Here is a 23,099-nt window from a genome sequence, read left to right as displayed (position 1 = left end):
TTCCATTTATTGCACTAGTGTGTGATTTTGTCTAATGCTTCTTGTATTTTATATATGCAAAAACGGCTCGTTTGGGTTGAGAAAATATTTTACATAGAAGAGCGCTCTTCTTTGCATATATATTTCTCTACAAGTGGGTTTTCTCGACATCACTTCTTGTATTTTCTTGGCTGCTAGTGGGGTCCCACGAGCTGCTCCATAATGCGATGTCGTCGGCGTATTGTGATGCGTGAGTGAATGTTGTAGCTGGCTGCGGTTAGTCATTGACAAAGAGTGTATACAGTAGGGGACTAAGAACTGATCCCTGTGGGACACCTGCATTAAAAGTGAATGGCTTACATAGGTTAGAATTGATTTTTACTTAAGTTTTACGATTTTATAGAAAGTTGAAAATCCAACTGACAATATTACTGCGTATATAACTTCTTTACTTTTATTGTTTCATTTTACATCTTCTTCATGGTTTTGAGAGATTGTATAGATTTTTTTTAATTTCTAACAAATACCTTTCAATGAGTTGAAACTGCTGAACATTAAAGAAAACAAGTATTATTTATTTATTTGTTTCAGCGTAAACCCGAAAAAATGAATTATTTGCGCTCTATCCATATATTAATAATTAGGGCAAGGATAACGCGAAAAGCCGCTGAAAGGGGCCACACAAGTGCCAACCTCAGACAGAAGTGCCAAAGAGAATGACGTAACAGTTCCATCATGTTAATTTAAACACAGTATTATTAAAGAACTATCTTACAATATCGAGTTTGTTTGTTTTGTTTTTTGAATTTCGCACAAAGCTACTCGAGGGCTATGTGTGCTAGCCGTCCCTAATTTAGTAGTGTAAGACCAGAGGGAAGGCAGCTAGTCGTCATCATCTACCGCCAACTCTTGGGCTACTCTTTTACCAACGAATAGTGAGATTGACCGTCACATTATAACGGCCCCACGGCTGAAAGGGCGAGCATGTTTGGCGTGACGGGGATGCGAACCCGCGACCTTCAGATTACGAGTCGAACGCCTTAACTCTCTTGGCCATGCCGAGCCATCAAGTTTTTGATTTTCAAAATAGTGTGATTATATTAATGATCATGATCTCTTGAAGAAATAAATAATATTTCTTTATCCTTTACTTTGTTTGCACTTTTTCTGTTAATTTTCAATACATATTTTACGTTAACGAAATAACTTATTCAGCATATAAAACGGTTCCTGTTACACGTATTACTTGAAACACTTTAATTAAAATACTATTTAAAAGCGTTTTGCTACCAACTTATTTAATTTACGATTTTGTTTCACTTCATAGTAAGACAGAACACTTTTTTAACTTTTAATATTAATACCAATATATACGTTTGTTTGTTTGTTTTTGAATTTCGCGCAAAGCCACACGAGGGAGGGCTACCTATGCTAACCGTCCCTAATTTAGCAGTGTAAGACAAGAGGGAAGGCAACTAGTCATCGCCACCCTGCAACTCTTGGGCTACTATAACGAATAGGGGTATTGACCATCACGTTATAACGCCCCCCACGGCTGGGAGGGCAAGCATATTTAATGCGATAGGGATTCGAACCCGGGACCCTCAAATTACTAGTTGAACGCCTTAACCCATCTGGCCATGCCGGGCCCCAATAGATGCTCACTCCCCTTAAGTTAAAGAAGAAATCCCTTTCGTTTACTTTTTTTTTTTTTTTTTGCAGTTCAACTTTCCATAAACCGCTTGATGAACCTGCCTTGAAAACGTATATCCCATACACGAACTTAATAAATCAATCATATTTTTGATATTAAATTGTTGTATCTCTTTCTATACTCACTTTTATTTCTGAAAAAAAAATGAATGTCTCTGAGCTTACAACGGTAAAAACAGGGTTTCGATACTTGTGGTGAAAATAGCATAGATTGCTTATTGTGTAGCTTTGTGCTTAATTACAAGCAAACGATTAAACTGTCTGTGATAACCAGTTATAGTAGTTAAGAAACAGATTCATAGATGGGGATGGTGATGCTCTCAAATACAAGAAATTCTGATACAATAATTTTTTTTTTTTACAAACATAATGTTGTCAGAAGCAAGTATAGGGTTTTTTGAATGCTATGTTGATTAAGTAGTAAGTTGAAACACCTCACAGCTCCACATCCTATGTGTGAGCATGTGACGACTGTATGTATATATTATCTTCGTTTCAGCCTTACAAAGTGTGCAATTAAGTAACTGTTGTGAGAAATATGAATATAATAAAATATATAATTCAGTAATCGTAAATGGTGTGTATGAATTTGTAAATTTAAACACAAATACATGACTAAAAATTTCAAGTGAGAAATAAACTGTTACTTGTGGTTTGTGCCTTTTCTGGAAGCAGTTGACAACAACTACATTCATTTGGCAAATACCAATAAATATAATTAACCATGTAGTTTGGAACAGCTCTTCTACTTCATACAAAGCCTATTATTCGTACCTTATTAAACTGACTATATTTATTTACAAGGAAAGGATAGTGTTTGTTTTTCAAATTTCGCCCAAAGCTACACGAGAGCTATCTGCGTTAGCCTTTTCTAGTTTAACAGTGTAAGACTAGAGGAAAGTCATCACCACCCTGCCAAGTCTGGGGCTACTCTTCACCAACGAAGAGTAGGATTGAATACAGAATTATAACGCCCCCATGGCTGAAAGGGCAAGCATGTTTGGCGTAACGAGAATCCGAATCAGCGACCCTCAGATTGCAACTCGAGCATCCTAACCACCTAGCCATGCCAGGCCTGAAAGACAGTGATTCTAGATTTTTTTTTTCATTTTGCTGCCACTAATTTACTCCAAGTCAGATAAAACTTGTTTCTTTTAACTCTAGTTATCAGAGCTACAGCATAATTCTGAAAACCAGCTGTTCTAAGACATTTTACCTGCTTGCCAAAGACAACCTAATGAGCCTTTGCCTAGGTTACAAATTGCAATAGCAACAATAGAGAATAAATTTTGCTGAAATTTTAATTGGTTTGGTTTCTTTTGAATTTCGCGCAAAGCTACACGAGAACTATCTGCGCTAACCGTCCCTAATTTAGCAGTGCAAGACTAGAGGGAAGGCAGCTAGTCATCACCACCCACCACCAACTCTTGGGCTACTCTTTTACCAACGAATAGTGGGATTGACCGTCACATTATAACGCCTTCACGGCTCAAAGGGCGAGCATGTTTGGTGCGACAGGGATTCGAACTCGCGACTCTCGGCTTACAAGTCGAGTTGTTACCTGGCCATGCTAGGCCTAATATTTTGAACTAGAGTCAACAAGACAGTGCTGATGAACCCCATAGCCAACCTCGCAAAGCACCTAGCTCAAAGCCACCAAAAAAATAAATAACCAAAAGTCTGAAGCACAATATAAAGTCAAAAAATTCTGATCATGGCACCAAACGTTTTGCATTTACATTATTCGTCCAGGAACACGAAACAATAACTCAGGCACAAAGTACCCATTGAACACAAAAAATATTTCTTTAATAAAGTTTTTTTCTGGAAAAACAAATGTTAAGTTGTATAAATTACGATGTGTTCTATTGTGCAGTATAAATGCTAATCAATGTCTTTTTGTTGTTGTTAGATACAGATTAAAGACCAAACAAACTGGCGCGTTTCAATATTTCATTAATCAACTGAAATGTTAAACTGATAATCTTTGGGGAGTTTCAAAGAGAATACCAATTTTTAATGGGGGTAAAAAATTCAAACGTCATCATTTTCAAGGAGAATGTATGTATGCCTGTCACAGAAAAAAAAAAAAGAGTTTATTTACTTTTTAACAGTGTTATTTAAAATATGTATTGTCATTTCACATATTACTTCAAAATATTTAATAATATAAACTGTTTAATGTACGAAAAGATTCCAACTGATTTTGAATCTATTTTATATTGTATGATATTTAGGTTCGAATAAACGGCTGAAGTAGTTGTAAAATTCAAGTTCTGGATTATTGAGCAAAGAATAGGTGGAACACGAGCGTTTAAGAAAAACAAGTAAACATAAATGAACTGCGAAATAAATTTAATTATCTTCACCACATTAACCATCTGTATGACTACTGTCTGGATGCTGGTACAAATAAAGTATAAAAAGCTTAACTAAAGCTTGAAAAGCCAGATCCACAAACAGACGAAAAACCAAATATAAAATAATGGAAAGACCTCAGTTTTATACTCAGGCAGACTTACTGCGGTACCTAGTAAGGCCTTACTACAAACATGAACTAATAGTCAACATATAAATTATACTAGCTGTTTGAATAAGCTACCTCCCTAGAAATCATTACAGAAATATGTATATAATGTATTGAAAGTTAAGAATAGTGATTGCAGTATGAAACCTATACCTGTATAAAAGGATTAGCACACGTTCACTACTTTGCAGTATCCTATCAACGAGAACGTCAGAGCTAAGTGCAGGACGTGCGCACGAAATGTTAGAAAAATTTAATTGAATATACCTGAATAAAAGTTATTGTGAACTAGTTATCTAAGAATGAAATTGATAACTATTTCAACTGCAATGAGGCTATTATAAACTTACATCACTATTTCAAAATGAAAACATACATTTTTATATCAAAAATGGCTATAAAAATATTTTAACATTGTTTGATGATAAGAATCATGTTTCAGATGGCTTGGAAAATAAACTGAAATATAAGGCTTAATTGCTTTCAAAATGCAATTGTACTGCATCAAAATGTATGTTATTAAATATTTCTATCATTCTTACCCTTTAATATCAAGCAAATTATTATTTTTCAATAAAAAAGCTTCTAAAAGGTAAGCTATTGTAGTAGTTGCTAAAGAAATATTTTATTCTAAATTGTTGGAATTAGGCTTAAATAACTTGTTTAGTTTATTGCCTCGTAAGATTGTTTGTTTGTTTGTTTTGGAATTTCGCACAAAGCTACTCGAGGGCTATCTCTGCTAGCCGTCCCTAATTTAGCAGTGTAAGACTAGAGGGAAGGCAGCTAGTCATCACCACCCACCGCCAACTCTTGGGCTACTCTTTTACCAACGAATAGTGGGATTGACCGTCACTTATACACCCCCACGGCTGGGAGGGCGAGCATGTTTAGCACGACGCGGGCGCGAACCCGCGACCCTCGGATTACGAGTCGCACGCCTTACGCGCTAGGCCAAACAAACAAACAAGCCTCGTAAGAATTCAGGGCATGTAGCAGTTAAAAATATTATTAGTAATCACATTCATTTTGAATAAGTACGTGCATATAATAAAATTGAAACTTGCATTGATACACATGTACTATTAATCTTGTGAAAGATTATGTAAATTTATGGTAATAAATTAGCTTTTCACATCAGATTTATTTTTGTAGTCTGAAAATTAAATAAGATCCCTGCTATGAGCTTCAATACATTAGTTCATGAAATATAACCGTAAAGTATTATCGCTAATTATTACTCGATTATTCTTGTTTATCTTGTAGCAGTTTCTATACACTTTTCTTATTTTAGAAACAGTTTTATTCTTCTTCTGTTTTGTTTTTCTGATTCCTTTATTTTTTCAAATAAGTATTAATTTTGCTATTTATTTGTGTTGTATTGTTGATTAACTTTCGTATCAAGTTCTGGTCAAACACGTGTTTAACAGCTGTGGTTTTGGTAAAAAAACTACATACTACAGTTGTTTTAAAGTTTCATTTTCGGTTTCATGTAATTTTCTTAATAAATTTGTTTCGTTTTTCTTCGATCTTGATGGTAGTGGTTGTTTGTTATTTAAATTTTTAAATTGTTAGAACATCTGTCTTTTTTCTTTCTTTGGCTGCTGAAACTTGGCGTGTTGCTAACAGAGGGAGTTGAAGTCTTCTGGGTCGAGTTATCTGTATCTGTCTTCGTGCTTCTTCTGGTTAGATCTGGACTCGGCGGTATTTTTGTAGTTTCTCGTTGGAAGTTGTCCGTTGGTTGTTTCTGATGTCTGAGTGCTTTGTTTGACCAAATGTTGAATGGTCGTCGATGTGGGTGTTTGGCTCTAAAGTGGAATATGTGATAATAACAGCCGTCACGTAAAATATATTCAGCACTGTACTTCGACGTTGTCACTATCTTCATGAAGTACGTAGGAAGGTTAGTATTTTTAGAAAAAAATTAGTGAACAGCATATACATTGGCTTGGTTTTGAGGTTCCATGGTTTGTTTGATTTCTTCTGGTTCTATTGATGGGTCGACGTCCCTGAGGAATATTGAGTAAAGACTGACTGGACTTTTAGTAGGGGAACAACTTACGTTAAATTCGGTGTTCCATGGTTGGCACAGATAAATTTGGTCTGCGATAGTGGCGGGTTGGATGAGAATTCCGCCCCGGCGTAAGATTCGGGTCCTGAACGGTTCAATGGTTGCCCCTGGCTTGCCTTGGGCGATCAACGTGGCGACTTGAAGCGGCGTGAGGTTCGACGGTAGGCCGTCGACGATTACCGGCGGTACTAACGGCCTGACTGAACGTTTGGTTTTAAAAAAACATGTTGGCAGAGATATTAGCACGTCTGACTTGCTCAGTGACTAGCTCTGAACACCAGTCTCGTCCATCAGAGAACAAAACCTTCTTCCGCTTTTCTATGTCCCATGTTTGATGCTTCTCAACAAAGTTTAACCGAGATGTTTCGTGGTGTGGAAGGTGTGCCCTTTAAAGACGTTTACAGTTTTTAAAGTCTTTCTCTCGTAGATGCCGTAAGGGCCTTAATCTGGTTCGACGAACGGCTGGTGTCTTGCTGGACAACCCGTCGAATCCTCCTGCTCAACGTCGGCGAAATTTTCTTGGGCTGACCACTTAAAATTCTCGTTCCGTATCGCTCAGGGTCTTTTAAGAAATTTGCAACAGCAGTTTTACTACGCCTAATCTCACCAGCGATGGCACGATGAGAGAGACCATGCTTTTGTAACTCGACAATTTTGCCTCGTTCAAACTCTGTCAGCGTTTTAGCCTTTGCCATGTTTTTACTCAATGTAACACAGGAGATGTTGACAACGCTAATGCTTGAATACAAATGACTAAATTTCGTTACGTGTTTACCGATTAACACTTCGTTTCTGTATGGTCTTAAACTATTGACCAGCTAGTATTTAGGCAAAGTTCATAGTGTTCACATTTTCTCTCTTAAAGGCTATTTTTTTTCCCCTTTTCTTATTTTCATCTTTCGAAGCTCTACTCAAATAAGTGGTTGAGTCTAACAACGCAAAATGCATATTTTGTCTTTATGTTCATTAATTTGTTTGCTTTGTTTTTAGAATTTCGCACAAAGCTACTCAAGGGCTATCTGTGCTAGCCGTCCCTAATTTTGCAGTGTAAGACTAGAGGGAAGACAGCTAATTATAACCATCCACTGCCAACTCTTGGGCTACTCTTTTACCAACGAATAGTGGGATTGACCGTCACATAATAACGCCCCCACGGCTGAAATGGTGAGCATGTTTGGTGCGACCGGGATTCGAATTCGCGACCCTCAAATTACGAGTCGAACGCCTTAACCCACCTGGCCATGCCGGGCCGATGTGTTCACTGGCCTTAAGATTTTGGCTAGCAGAATATATGTATTTTACTCTTTAAACCTATATATAAAATATTTTTAAGACACAAAGTAAATAGTAATATACCTAAAACAGAACCTAGCTATAATAATAGTTAATATTATTTTCATTATTAGTATCACATTTGTTAGGTATTACGATTTATCGCGGACGAGTCTCTGAGTTATTATATTTGGTACGTTACGGATTACAATTTCAGTTAACCGGAAATTTGAAATTTAATTTTGAAGTTAATTAAATGTCGACATGTGTTAAATTTAAGATACTTGCTAATAAGATTTATACATACTCACTTTTTTCTTAATACAAATATATTTTAATATATAAATAACAATACAATTTATAACAGCTATTACAAATAGTTATTGCAAATATTAGTTTATATACAAGAGATTTACGAACTTACAAACTATACTAAATCTTCTAACTGGTCTAGGACTGAATATTTTATCGATGGTTCTGGTCTATAACGAGCAAATTAATCTTGAGTTGATATTGTTACACCTTGCGTAAGCTAGCTTGCTGTCTTTTCTTGGATGAATTCACACTGCTTACAAACTGACTTTTTACTGATGAGATATTTCATGTCCTGTAGAAATTCTAACATCCAAAGTTAATTTACTGAAGTTTTTAATGTTCGAAATCTGTAAACGCTCCCGGTCAAATGCCTGTAATTTTCTGATTGGTGAGCGTTTATCGAAATTATAGTTTTACGAGGGCTGTTCAAAAAATACGCGGACTGTTTGAATTGCGCGGCTCCAGTTGGTTCCAGGGGAATCCGCTTGGTGTCGCTAGGTTCGCACAGATCAACTGATTACGACGCCATTTCCCGATTGCAGATATCTTCATTTGTGTATTAGCTACGCGGTTTTAAGTGAAGTGCGATTTTTTTCGTTTGGCGGATTTCAGAATGAATGACCTGAAGGAGCAACGACTCACTGTGAAATTTTGTGTTAAACTTGGAAACTCTGCGACTGAAACTTTTGCTATGCTTAACACGGCTTACGATGATGTTGCTATGAAGCGTACGGCATGTTTCAAGTGACATGAACGTTTTAAGGATGGTCGACAGTCCATTGAAGATGATGAGCGTCCTGGACGTTCTTCCACGTCAACTGACGACCCACACGTCGACAAAATCAACACCCTGGGGCGGGCAAATCGACGTCTGACTGTCAGGGAGCTTGCTGAAGAGTGTGGGATATCAGTTGGATCTTGTTACGAGATTTTGACCGAAAAATTGAAGATGCACCGCGTTGCTGCGAAATTTGTGCCTCAGAACTCGTGAGTTTTTGGCCAAACACTCGATCACTCTTCTTCCCCAACCCCCCTGCTCACCTGACCTTGCTCCTTGAGATATTTTCTTGTTCCCCAAACTCAAAAGACCCTTGAAAGGAAGAAGATTTGAGGCGATTCCCGAGATTAAGGCAAATGCGACGAAGGAGCTGGAGGACATTACAAAAGAAGCGTACCAGGACTGTTTCAACAAGTGGAAACACCGTTGGGATAAGTGTGTGCGTTGGGGAGGAGAGTACTTTGAAGGGGTCCCAGACCTGTAACTTCTAAATAAAGTACATTTTGTTTTATGACGTCAGTCCGCGTATTTTTTGAACAGCCCTCGTATAGTATACCGACTGTAGCGACCAAAATTTAGTTTTTTACTGACTCTTAGCACATCAGATTATGTACTTTAAAGCGTTGTTGTTGTTGTTGTTTTGGAATTTCGCACAAAGCTACTCGAGGGCTATCTGTGCTAGCCGTCCCTAATTTTGCAGTGTAAGACTAGAGGGAAGGCAGCTAGTCATCACCACCCAACGCCAACTCTTGGGCTACTCTTTTACCAACGAATAGTGGGATTGACCGTCACATTATACACCTCCACGGCACTTTAAAGCGAGATTCTCGAATACTCAACAATGTTCGAATACACGCTGGCATTTTCGACCATATATTGTTGATTATTGCCCTTGAAAATCTTTAGGTTTTGGCTTTGTTTTTTTAAATATACCACTATCATCTTATGATCTGTTATTTTTTCTTGACTTTTTAATATATTACATTTACATCTATAAGGTTTGTGCACACATGGTCCAAAAATAATTTAACCAACTTTCTACATATTCATTTTAATGATAAGTTAAGATTTACATTTTGTCGAAATCCGTTGAAGTATAAAAAAGGCTGATAGGGATTCGTTCAATTATTGTTTTCATTATTACTCTCTTTGATATTAGTTTGTTTGTTGGTTTATGTGTTTGTTTTGAATTTTTGCACAAAGCTTCACGAGGGCTATCTGCGCTAGCCATCCTTATTTTAGCAGTGTAAGACTAGAAGGAAGGCAACTAGTTATCACCACCCACCGCCAACTCTTGAGCTACTCTTTTTACCAACGAATAGTGGGATTGATCGTCACCTTATAACCCCCCCCCCCAAGGCAGAAAGGGCGAGCATGTTTGGTGTGACGGGAATTCGAACCCGCGATTCTCAGATTGCGAGTCAAGGGCCCACACCACCTGACTATACCGAGGCCTTTAATTGTAATGTTACCATGATATGGCTACAGTTTTTAACTCGTTTAGTAATTTTCCAAATTTCTTAATTGTAAATGATAAGAAATACAATTTGCAGAAATGTAAATTGGAAGTAATTAAACTTATAATCATCTGCCTTAACGTTAAATTATAATATTTCAGCATTGTCCAAACGTAATTCTATCAGTTCTAGAATTATAAAGTTACAACTACAAACTTTTAGTAGGGACAGAGTATTTGAAGAGAGTGGCTTTATATGTAAAATGTGAGTTACATCCTATTGATGTTGAGGATTTCTAAGGTAACAGCAAAGAGATTGCATCCATTTGGGCTTCTATTAGTGGATATAAAGGGCAAAAGGCGTTTGATAGGGATTTGTTACAGACCACCAAATGATACTATTGAAATTAATGAGAAACCTTTCAATGAAATTAAGAATTCAGCTGTTAAAGAAGTCATAATTATGGGTGGTTTTAATTTCAGACATATAGTCTAGAGTCAATCCATGAGTGAGAAAGGTTTTTGGATACTGTTTAAGATGTTTTTTTAAAACTAATTAGTCAACAAACCTACTAGAAATACTGCTATTCTATATTAATTGTTAACTTCAAATATAAAAATGACAGAAGGTGGAAATTTGGGAACATTATGTACAAGTGATCATTGCCATATTAGGTTCAATGTTTTGCTACATATGGATATAAGGAATATATTTTGATAACAGATTTCAATAATAGCAAATTTTAAAGGGATGCAACAATAATTATCTGTTGTAAGTTGGACATTTAGGTTATGGATGTTGTCAGATGTTGAAAATTTTTAAATATAAGTATATTCAAGGTAAATATGTTTAAAAGGTAGCTGCAACAGTGCAAGTGAAAAACCAGGTTGGTCTACAAAGAATGCAAGAGAGAAAATTAAAGAAAGCATCATAAAATCATTGTGATAAATTTAAGACATTTAAATTGACTGGTATGATGGGAGATTTAGAAGATTATAGAAGATCTAGAAAGTTAATGAAAGAGGAAATTAGGTCACCAAAAAGGAGGTATAAGAAAGGATTAGCTGAAAATATAAAAATTAATAGTAAGGATTTCTATAAATACATTAATGGTAAACAAAATGTTAAGATGGGTGTATGACCTTAAGGAATGATAAAGGAAGGCTAGTATGTAATAATTATGAGATAGCTGAGTCATTTTTTTTTCCAGTTTTTGCCAAATAAGATTTAAGCAGCATTCCACATCTTGAACAGATCATAGATGGATACAAAATTGAATAAGGTGGCTACATTAATTCTAAGTTGAATAGCAAAAAGTTGGGAAGTTTGAGAACTGTAAGCTCCTGGGCCAAATAATATTTTCCTAAGGGTTTTGAAGAATGGATATGTAAACCAGCTGCTACTGCTTTTTGTCAATTTTTGAATAGTTGGCTATTACCAGAGGGTTGGAAGTTAGCCAATGTAATTCCTCTTTTCAAAGGAGGAGATAAAATTGTCCCAGTAATTACAGACCAATTAGTCTTTCATCAGTTGTGGAAAAAGTTTTGGAAAGTGATAAGCAATGCTTTGGTAAGTCATTTAACAAAGTTTTGAATTTTGTTGGATATTCAGCATATTTTCAGAAAGGAAAATCTTGCCTTACAAATCTTTTTATATTATTAGAAAAGGTTACAGCTTATGTAGATGGATGTAAAGAGTTTATTTATTTATGTATCTGGTTTTTCAGAAAGTATTTGACAAAGGCATAAAAGGCATGTAAAAACGATTATCTCTGTGGGTATTAGATCTATAGATAAGTTAACAAAGAGGATAGAAGAGTGGCTGAATGAAAGAAAACAAAGGATTGTTACAAATTGAGTTCAGTCAAACTGGCTTAACATTATTAAGTGTGGTATCTTAGGCCTCACTCTTAGGACCTTTGCTCTTTTTGATTTATATCAAAGATATGCATGAAGGAATATTCAATAAATTATTTAACTTTGCAGATGATATTAAGATCTTGGGTGTTGCTGGCTGTGAAGAAGATGCTGCTGTTTACCAAAAAGGATTTAGGTCATTTAGTTAGTTGGATAAATAAATGACAAGTAGGTTTTAATTATAATAAATGCATGTGGGTTACCAAAATTTGAATTATAATTATAATTTTGATAGGGATAACTTTGACAGTGTTATGAAAGAGAAGGATATTTGTTTAGTGGTTGATCAGTTACTTAAGTCATTCAAGCAAATAGAATTTTAGGTTGTACCTACAGAAATGTTGAATACAAGTCTACAGAGGCCATAATTTAATTGTACAGATCACTGGTTAGGCTGCTTTTGGATTACTGTGCTCCTCACCTTAGGAAAAAACATTGAATTGTTGGAAAGGTTCAGAAAAGGATTACTAGAATGGTGCCTGAGATGGAGGAATCGTCATATGAGGAGAGGTTGAAATCTCTCAAACTGTTTTCCCTTGGAAAAAAGAAAAGTTAGGAGAAATATGATTTAGTTGTTTAAACTTATAAAGGGAATTAATAGTGTTGATGCAACATCATTTTTCATATTTAACAGTAAGAATAGTAGGACTAGAGGACACAAGTATAAATTCTGGCAAGGTAGGAGTCAGTACGGCAGTTTTATTTTTTTAACAGGGTTGGCTTTTGGAATGGATTGTGGAGGCAGTAAATTTAAATGATTTTATGAGAAAATGTGGTAAGTATATGAATGATAAGGGCTGCCTTTAAGATTTTTTTATCTTTTTAATTTATTAATTAATAGTTTTAACTTAGAGGATGGAACAGCCAAGATGAAGCAGTTGGTTCCAAGTTGTCCCAAAATGTTATGTTATTACTTCTACACTTACTGATGTTTTCATAATCTTCCAAATTATAATTTGGGTTACATGTTTTTTACAAAATCTATCTGTGATTATTAAAATATCTAACAGTATCAAACTTCAATGGCAACATTCCAAAAATAATCCCACTTGCTATAAATATTATTTTCTCTAACAGACTCAAAATATCACCTTGAATTTGTTTAAACATAATTTATACTTTCTATATTTTTACAATTTATAGCATTACAAGAATAAGATCCACAGATTACAACAACAAAAATAGTTAAATTATAATTTTCAAAATTTCCATTCAGTTTGAATTTTATTACATAGCTTTTTTGTTAATTTTGTAGCCTTCAAAAACAGTTCTTTATTTGCAATTGTTAGATGATAATTTAAACAAATTCTTCCTTCCACCATATTCTATTGAATTTTACTTTGTTTAATTATTCTGTTATTATTTCTCAACCATTTCTTTTATTCAAAGCACATTTAAATTTTACTATTACAGGTTCATTGTTTTTTTACTATTAGAAACGAGTATTCCATGAGTCATTATTTCATCTATCTTGTAATATGGTGTATTAAGCTCTTGAGCCACCATGTGTAGAATATCTTTTATACCTTTATCATAATTTTGTATTATTCCATGTATCTTTAAATTGTTTAATCATTCATATAATATCATATTACTACTTGAAAGAAATATTTTTGAAGTTACAATTTTGAGTATTATTAACTTTCACATTTTCCACTCTTTTTTTTTAACATTGTGATATCTTCTGCATGTTTCATTTATGTTTAAGGATATTACATTTCCTCTGGCTGAAAAAACTTATTTTTATTTCATTTATATCCATTTTGGCAGCCATCATCAATTGTCCTGTTATCTACAACATCCCCACTATTTAAGGGATAACTGTAGTTAATGAGAAAAAGTATCTTATTATTCTCTTAACTGTAGTTAATGAGAAAAAGTATCTTATTATTCTCTTAACAGTAATTAGTGATACAGAATATCTAATATTCTATTAACTGTATTTAGTAAGCCATATTATATTAGTATCTTGTTAAGTGTTCCAGAAGCACTTTAAATTCTGCATTACTTTAATTCATGACTTTTTAGTGGTTATCATTTTTAGAAACTAAAAATTTATTTATTAAAAATGTAATGTTAATCAAATAGATGTAGTGTAATTTTTTTAAGTTAAGGTTAATTATTTTGGGCAGAGCATGGCTTAGTGGTTATCATGTTAATCTGCAGATACAATGCAGCTAATTCTGCATCTGTATGTTCTCTATATGACCAGGTCCACATGACATAATGTGCTGTTTAAACAGAAAATTCTTATTTCAAGCTTACTTTGTAGGTTCAAAATGTATTCTTTTCTGTTTACTAAACCATGTGTATAATTACATAAATAAGTGCATCTTCTATAGTAACATAAGAAAGTAAAATTGGTGACATTAGTGGAGATATAGCCATACATAATTTTTAATTACTGACAAGGGGAAAGGCAATAATAAAGCCCTTACAAGGGCTTTAAACTGAATTATTAGATTAATGCTATTCTTATTACACAACACTAAAAATGCAAGCATGTTTAGGGGCATTACAGTGCAAACTTTATACCTTCTAAGACACAGCAATGCACAGTAACCACTGAGCCACACACTTTAATGAAATTAAAATAACCTGATGCTTTATATGGAATATTTATGGGATGAGTTAAGTTTCAAAAAGTGAGATGCCACAAAGTACATTTGTATTAGTTAATTAAATTGGAGTAGTAATAAAATTGATGTTACCATTATATAACAATATAATTCAACTTGGGATTGTTCCTCAGTGATACAGCAGTATGTCTTCATGTCTTTAGACTTACAAAAATGATAGAAACTGGGTTTTGATATGTGTGGTGGGCAGAAAACAGATAGCCCATTATATATTTTTGTGTTTGAAAAATTAAGAAGTCAGTCATCCTGGGATCCTGTATTTTATAATTTTATATCTCAAAGTAATTTTATTTATATTTCAGTACTGTGTTAAATGTTTGTCATTGTTGGATGCTTAAATAACTGTGTCAACTTGATAGCACTAATGTAACAAAATTTTTACTTTACTTTTTCTTGTAGAAAGTGTTATTTCCCAATTGCTTATGCCTAAAGTAAATGGAAAAGACCTATATTTCTCTTCAAAATTTGCTTTTGTGGCCTGGGTAATGAAATTTTCAAATTTGCCCATTTTCCAGAACATTCCAGGTAGATTCAGTGGTGAGTAGCTGATAGAGATTTTCCTTGATCTTACAGGAATTTTCAAGAACTTTCTAGAATGTTGTAGAACTTACAAGAATGTTCTATAATGTTGTAGAACTTTTCCCCTGGCTCATTCGGTGCACCTCAAAGAGGAATACAACAGCGTCAAGATCTTGCTTGAAGCCTTGAAGTATGATGAGTATGGCTCGGAGGTTACACTGCACAACAAAGTTTTTGCTTCTTGAACACTGTTGGGCGTTCCTTATAGATTTTTGGCTATTGATTATGAAAATCACATCCACATTTGCCCATCACATACCCTTTCATCAAAATCTTCAGTTTTGCTAAAATGGAAAAACAATATCAGAGCAACTGGAATCTGTCAATGCTTGCTGACTACTGTTGGACACTGCAAAGTGATGCACTGGACATTGAATACAAACGAAAATCAGAAGCAAAACACTTTTAATTATGTTGAACTTAATAGTGTATTAGAAATATAAATGCAATTAAATACACTATTGCCAGTAAACAGTTAACTATCTATTTCTCAAAGTTCCTACGTGATGAAGCAAAACCAAAACTATATTTGTGCATACCCAACAGGTACCTGTCACAATCAGCAAAAACTTTTCAGGAAGCAAAACTTTTCAAAAAAAATTGTTGTGCAGTGTTATCAGAGAGTTCAAAATGGTGGCATTCCTGATGGGTCTTCAAGGAGGCTTTACCAAGTTTCCCTGTTATCTTTGCCTTTGGGACAGCAGGTACACGACAGCACATTATAACAGGAAGCACTTGCCACAATGGACCGAGTCCTCTGTGGGGAGGCACAATGTCAAGTGTGAGCCACCAGTGGACCACCAGAAGGTGTTGTTCCCACTATTGCACATAAAATTGGGTGTTATGAAACAATTTGTCACAGCTCTTGATGAGGAGTCTGCAGCCTTCAAGTACCTTCGAGATTTCTTCCCTAAGCTGTCTGAGCAAAGGTTAAAGCTGGTGTCTTCACTGGACCACAAATAAAGAAGATCCTGGAGTGCACAGACTTCTCCAAGAAGCTCAGTAGGAAGGAAAAAATGCTTGGGGCAGCTTTGTTGCAGTGGTTTGGGGCTTCTTGAGCAATCACAAGGCCAAAAATTATGTTGAACTGGTTGAGGCTCTGGTAAAGAACTTCAACAAAATGGGCTGCAGGATGTCCCTGAAAGTCCATACCCTTGATGTCCATCTTGATAAATTCAAGTAGAGCATAGAAGCATACTCAGAGGAGCAAGGTGAGCACTTCACCAAGATATACTGGACTTTGAATGCCACAACCAAGGAGCGTATAATGAAAACATAATTGGAGACTATATTTGGGGGCTGATACTCACTTCTAAACATTTTTGTATAAATACATGTAAATCATGATTCACATGTTATTTTATTCAGATCTTATGTAAATGAAAATGTGCAAATTTGCCCATTTTTACACAGCAAATAAGTTAATTTCTAAATTTCATTAACTAGATCATAAAAGCAAAGTTTGAAGGGAAAACTAACACATACTATCCAGGAACAAAATTTGTGTTACATACTATAGTATGATAACATGTTCATCCAACCCTAAAAATTGTTAACATTAGACCACTTTTAGTTAGCTTACTGCTATAGCAATTCAAGTATAAACCACATACACAATTATCTAATCTCTGCAATAACTAAACTTTGGGAATGTTGTATGTGGAAAGACTTGTGTAGTACTTTGTAGGAATGTAATCAATGAGGGAAGACGATTTATTTAAATTAAAACAAATATGAAGAATTTGATTTACTTTAATTTAAAGAAACAATGAAAATTTACTGATCACATAAGAGGTTAGGAATGCTGCACTGGAAAGAGAGTGAATTAAAAAGTATTTAAATAAATGAAAGACTAGAAGAAGAAAAATGGTAAATAAAACAAAAGCTCAATAAAGAATGTAAAACAGAGAAAAAACGTCCACAACAGTTCTTAACTTTTTCTGAAAACAAAAACAATTCTGCTCATTCTGAAGACAGGAAAGAATCACCTGTAAAAATGTCAGACCCTCAGTGGCTTAGTGGTAAGGCTGCTTTCTTACAACACTAATAACTGGGTTTCGATACCTGTGGTGGTCAGAGCAGAGATAATCCATTGTGTAGTTTTGTATTCAACAACAACCAAACCAAAAAATATGAAAATACCAAAACTGTAATCATGATCAATTGTCTACCTGTAGCCAAAAACTGGATGACAATAATTCAAAAGCATCACTGTTCCATATGAGAACTGCAAAGCAAAGGGTAAATTAAGATTAAAACAACTATTCCATAAAACAGCAGAGATAGCTTCAGTAATTGGATCCTGCTGCAGAAAGTAATACTACAGGATGAATTTAACACATGACTTCAAGCAGATGTAGAATGTTTTCACTTGTAATAAAGCATGAATACAAAAAGAGAATTTTTAATGGGTAATACTGCTGCCAAAATGTTGTTCCATCATGCATGTGAATACAACACTTGACCAATTGATACAGACTACATTGTGGATAATGGATATAAGTAATGAAGCATGATTTGATCTTTATTTATTGGTATTGTCTCCCACTGAATGAAGTTTGCTGTCTTTCATCTTGCCATACCAGCAGACAAGTTCTGCACTAGGTAACAAATAATATGTGCTCATTGTTATCAATTATGTTCAGTTGTATTGTAATATTAAATCTAGTCTAATGGTGTGGCTGAACAGTGGTTCAAAAATTCAAGGATATTGTGGGAAGTTGAGAAACTTTATTGAATTTCCTGGCATGAACACTTGCCATATGCTATTGTAGTACAATAAGCAATGAATAATTCTCTGTTGGCTATTCCCCAATCTTTTTTCAGATGTGAAGTTTTTCTCCCAGCAGATAAGTTGTATGGTCCATCGCCCATTGCAGAAGTGTCATAATGTCTACAGGACTATGTTAAAGTAAATATCTGCATTAACTAATGCCTATGATATTGCATGACAACAAATGAGCAAAACAGCCACAATCGTGTGTCAAAAACAGAGTGAATAATAAGTTAGTGTAGAAACGTTAATAAAAATGTGCATGAAGCATGTATAAAACTGATGGTATGGTTACAGACAAACTTCTAGTGGACTGTTTCAATCAGAAATCAGGTGTGAAAGGAACTGATAGCTTCAATAAGAAATGAAGTGTTGTCTCCAATTATCTCAATTCAGTTAATGAAGTAGTAGAAACTAGTAGTATTCATGTTACATATTGTAATAAGAAAACCCAGAACTGAAACATGTTACTTGCTGATATAGTCATTGAAAGTGATATAGTTAGGATTAATGTATTGGCCAATTGTTAGAATGACTTTACAACCACAAGTTGTAACCAATACATCAGATGTGTGAAAAGAAGGCTAAACAAGAATATTATTCTTTAAGATTTGAACTCCAAATGAAGTTATTTGAAGTAGGTCACTTGATTTCTACCAAGTAATAATTAAGATGGTAATAGATTTTCACACAGTGTGGTTAACTGTGAGATTTGAAAACCAAAGGGGCTTAATGATTTATATTACATGGGTCATGGTATAGTTTTCTCAGTGGATACCTTACTCAGAATATTATTTAAATATTGTTCAACTTAATTTGTAAAGCTTGAATGTATGATGATATTTAAAAAAACTAGATATTTAACAGTTAAAATTGTTGTTGCTGATAGCTAGAAAGTCTAAAACAGACGAAATTCATAAGGAGTTTGCACTTATTGCTTTCCAAGAACTTGGGTGAAAATCCTAGGTGAAGAGTTTTATTACTATTTAAGTATTAAATAATAAACATTTCACCAAACCATTTTCTTTTTTAACCTTATGTGTTCACAGAAAACCTGGTAAAGTGAAAACATCATTATTAAACCCAGGCCAGGATATGAACACAGGTGTTGAAGAGAACAGAGATTAAGTATAAACAGAAGCAGACCTCAATAACAATGCCACTAAAAAAGTCAGTCAACATCTAAAAGAGCATTTCTGTTGAAACAACTGTTCACAGAAGGCAAGTAATCTAGGTTTGTGGTGTTATCAGGCTTATTGATTTCCTGCATATAATTGGGTAGGAGCTACAGAAGAACTGGAGGCTTATCAAAAATGTTTAATGGACAAAATCTGAATTCTCTTAACCTCAGTTGAGTCTGAAACAAAAAAAGAATGTGAACACAATGCATCACACAGTAAAATAATCTATTTCCAATACTTCCAAATCTCATAAGTGCAAGAGTATTTTGGTACTTGTACTGAAGTATGTTCTTAGAGTAAATCTGTGAACTCAATAAAATATGCTAATTTCTGTACTTCTTAAATGGCCCAGCATGGCCAGGTGGGTTAAGGTGTTCGACTTATAATCTAATGGTCACAGGTTCGAATCCTGGTCGCACCAAACATGCTCGCACTTTCAGCTGTGGAAATGTTATAATGTGATTGTCAATCCCAGTATTCATTGGTAAAAGAGTTGCCCACGAGTTGGCAATGGGTGGTGATGACTAGCTGCCTTCCCTCTAGTCTTACACTGGGAAATTAGGGACAGCTAGCACAGGTAGCCCTTGAGTAGCTTTGCATGAAATTCAAAAAACAAACAAACAAACTTCCTTAACACGTTGTTGAAACAGGTCGTTTGATATATTGACATGAAACCAATTTTAAATTAACCTAACAGTCAAAGCAAATTTATTGCTAGAGAATCAGTAGGTATTTTTATGCTATAAATTAAATAACTCTATTCTGATAAAATATGAAGCATTAATTGGAGTTAATTCACAAATTTGGAGAGAAATATTTACCTCCTCTGAATAATATTCAAACTACCTTAAAAATTTATAATGAGTTAACCCCCCCTTTTTTGTTTTTATAAAACTACCCACTTTTTGTGTACCTGATGGTCACCGCATTAAGCTATCAAAACAAGTAGTTATTTAATGATGATTGCCAACAAAATAAAATTTTTATTGTGTATTTTAAACGTTTTTACTTCCTTTAATTTTATAGTAACAGCAATGTTTTTCTCAATCATATTGTTAGGTTATTGATGCAGGCTGAGAACAACAATACAACGTTATACAGGAAAACAAAAATGCTATTTTTCTCAGGGTGAAAGCACTACCCACTTAATAGATCTTTACTTTCACTACAGGCTTGGCATGGCCAGATGGTTAAGGCATCAGAATTGTAATCTGAGGGTTGAGGGTTTCAATCCCCGTCACACCAAACACGCTCGTCCTTTCATTCGTGGAGGCGTTATAAATGGCATAGTCAATCCCACTATTCGTTGGTAAAAGAGTAGCTCAAGAGTTAGCGGTTGGCGGTGATGATTAGCTACCTTTCCTCCAGTCTTACGCTGCAAAATTAGGGACGGCTAGTGCAGATAACCCTCGTGTAGCTTTGCTCGAAATTCAAAACAAACTAAGCCATTACTTTCACTACAAAATAAAGGGTGTTGCATCTCTATGGGATCACCTAACTTGCCAGTTAAAAAGAGTTCACTGACAAGTTATATTTCGAATGTGGTATGTTACATCAAGCTTGTCCATGAGAAAGCTCAGGCGATTCACATGTCAAGTGATCTAGGCCCATGGGTAACTAAAGCAGGAGGAAATTATTAGCTTTGTTGACCTACTTTCTACATTAAGGACACCTGTCAAATATTAAAATCCATTAGCTCTTGATTAAATGTCCAATGTTGCTAACTCAGTTGTCAATAAAGAACGATTTCTTATGCATAATCCTAAAAAAGAAAGTGTCCCATTCTCAAAAATGCAATAAAATATAAAATTACTTACTGTACAAGAATGAAAAAACAAAAACTATGAGACTGTAAAAAAAAGTAGCCTCAATATCTTTCAATGTGTTTATTGCGTCCTTTTCAGAATTACCACTCCAGTTCGAGGATTTTTAAGCTGTAAATATATTGTATAATGCTTGTTTTTTACCACAACATTTCACATCCTCAGGTTCTAGATCAGGATGAATTTAATTTAAAATCTCGAGGATCAGCTAAAATGAAATACTTTACTTCAGTGTCGAGACTCTTAACTAATTGCTACTTTAAGAATAGTACTGTACTTTCAATATTATAAAACACCTAAGTTATATATTTTGTCAACATTCACTAAACTGTACAAGCAAATTCAGATACTAATCCCACCCCCCGTTACACAACAATATATCTGTTACAACACCAACTGGCTAGACCTTATTATGCAACAGAGAAAGGAAAGTCCTATTACACAACAAAAATAAGCTGATATGTAGAACCCTGTTCTTTGTTCTTAATGTAGCAGAGCAGAAAGTTTAGGGACTTGCAATGTTTTAATATGGCGATCGATTCCCCTCAGTGGACACAGCAGATAGCCCAATATGACTTTCCTCTATTTCTATAATTTTAACTAAGAGGTATATACGTTCCAGTAACAACTGAAAGACCTGCCTAAACCAAATGACAGTTAATTTCAACGAACGTCTCAGGTACCGAAGTGTAACTTATAGCTTTCAGATCAATTTTATTACACTGGATTAAAACTAAGATTTCCTTGGTTTGTTAACATGGGTGGCATGTAGTTAGTTAGACAGATATTCCATGAATTTCAAACTGAATCTAGTCAGCGCGTTTTTAAGCTATTGGTTTTCTTTTTCATACTACTGAATCTTTGAAACGTTTTCAAGAAATATTCATCACCCTTGTATAACATTCATCTAGAAAACTAAAAACGAAGCTTTGTTTCATTTTTATTCTCACCAAATGAGTAATGAGTAGTCAACATTTCTTTGTAAACTCTCCCTAGATTATCCTTCAACATTTTGCTAAACCTCCTTAACAAGGTTATTATATATTGAGTGCGAAAACTCTTTTACACGGATGTTTTCTTTGAATATATCAGTGTGTAATTTCCTTACAAACTATACTTTTTTCTAAGAAACTTGTACTGTGTCATAATATCCGTTATTGTTTCTTTTTATTTTTCATAGAAATACAGTTTCCTCAACAAATGTTTAATTTATAATACAATCAATACTTAATTTTATGAATTAAACAAAAATCCACATTGGATTTTTTGTAATTATATCAAGTGTTCTGCATATGTTCGCCCCTTGCTACATGTGGTGAATTGATGCTCTGCATCTCTTATATTTTTTTATTGTATTTTCGAATTAATTTTCGGAACGTACATTTTTATATGTTACTGTACTTTACTGTGTGTCAGTCTTGATTGTTTGTTTGTTTGTTTTGGAATTTCGCACAAAGCTACTCGAGGGCTATCTGTGCTAGCCGTCCCTAATTTAGCAGTGTAAGACTAGAGGGAAGGCAGCTAGTCATCACCACCTACCGCCAACTCTTGGGCTACTCTTTTACCAAAGAAAAGTGGTATTGACCGTCACATTATAACGCCCCCACGACTGAAAGGGCGAGCGTGTTTGGCGCAACCGGGATGCGAACCCGCGACCCTTAGATTACGAGTCGCACGCCTTAACACGCTTGGCCATGCCGGGCCGTCAGTCTTGATTGCTGACTATTTAAAATTTCAAATCCATTTTTGAAAGATTAAATATTTGTTTTATCCATTAAGCATCGGCCGTCATCAACTGATGCTGCTACTTGTAACATTTCCGCTGTTTAAGGGTAAATAAAATTGCATACATTTTGTATGTGGTAACCTGATCTCAAGAAGTTTGGCAAGCGTTGAAATCCTATTGAACACCACTGATTCAGATTCAAAAAGCCCGTCAAATTAAGGCGTTCTTCCTTCTTGAATATTTGCTAAATATATTTGTTATAAGGATAAAGATAAATTTACTAGTCAAACCTTATGACAATTTTAAAATAAAGTATATGTGTATTTGGTAATATGAAAGACGGCACAGAAACA

General features: G+C 34.7%; 1 protein-coding gene across 1 annotated transcript in view; it reads left to right on the top strand.

Annotated features, from left to right (window-relative positions):
• The first annotated feature begins 21,547 nt into the window (after positions 1–21,547).
• Positions 21,548–23,099, top strand: part of LOC143253198 (vascular endothelial growth factor receptor kdr-like) — an 87,208-nt gene continuing 85,656 nt past the window's right edge. The window contains exon 1 of the mRNA XM_076506645.1: positions 21,548–21,699. The gene's annotated coding sequence lies outside the window, so the exon portion shown is untranslated. The remainder of the gene's footprint in view (positions 21,700–23,099) is intronic.

The sequence above is a fragment of the Tachypleus tridentatus genome, chromosome 6 (genome assembly GCF_004210375.1).
Source record: "Tachypleus tridentatus isolate NWPU-2018 chromosome 6, ASM421037v1, whole genome shotgun sequence".
Classification (NCBI taxonomy): Eukaryota; Metazoa; Arthropoda; class Merostomata; order Xiphosura; family Limulidae; genus Tachypleus; species Tachypleus tridentatus.
The sequence above is the reverse complement of the archived record's forward strand: the minus strand, read 5'-3'. Positions and strand labels throughout refer to the sequence as shown.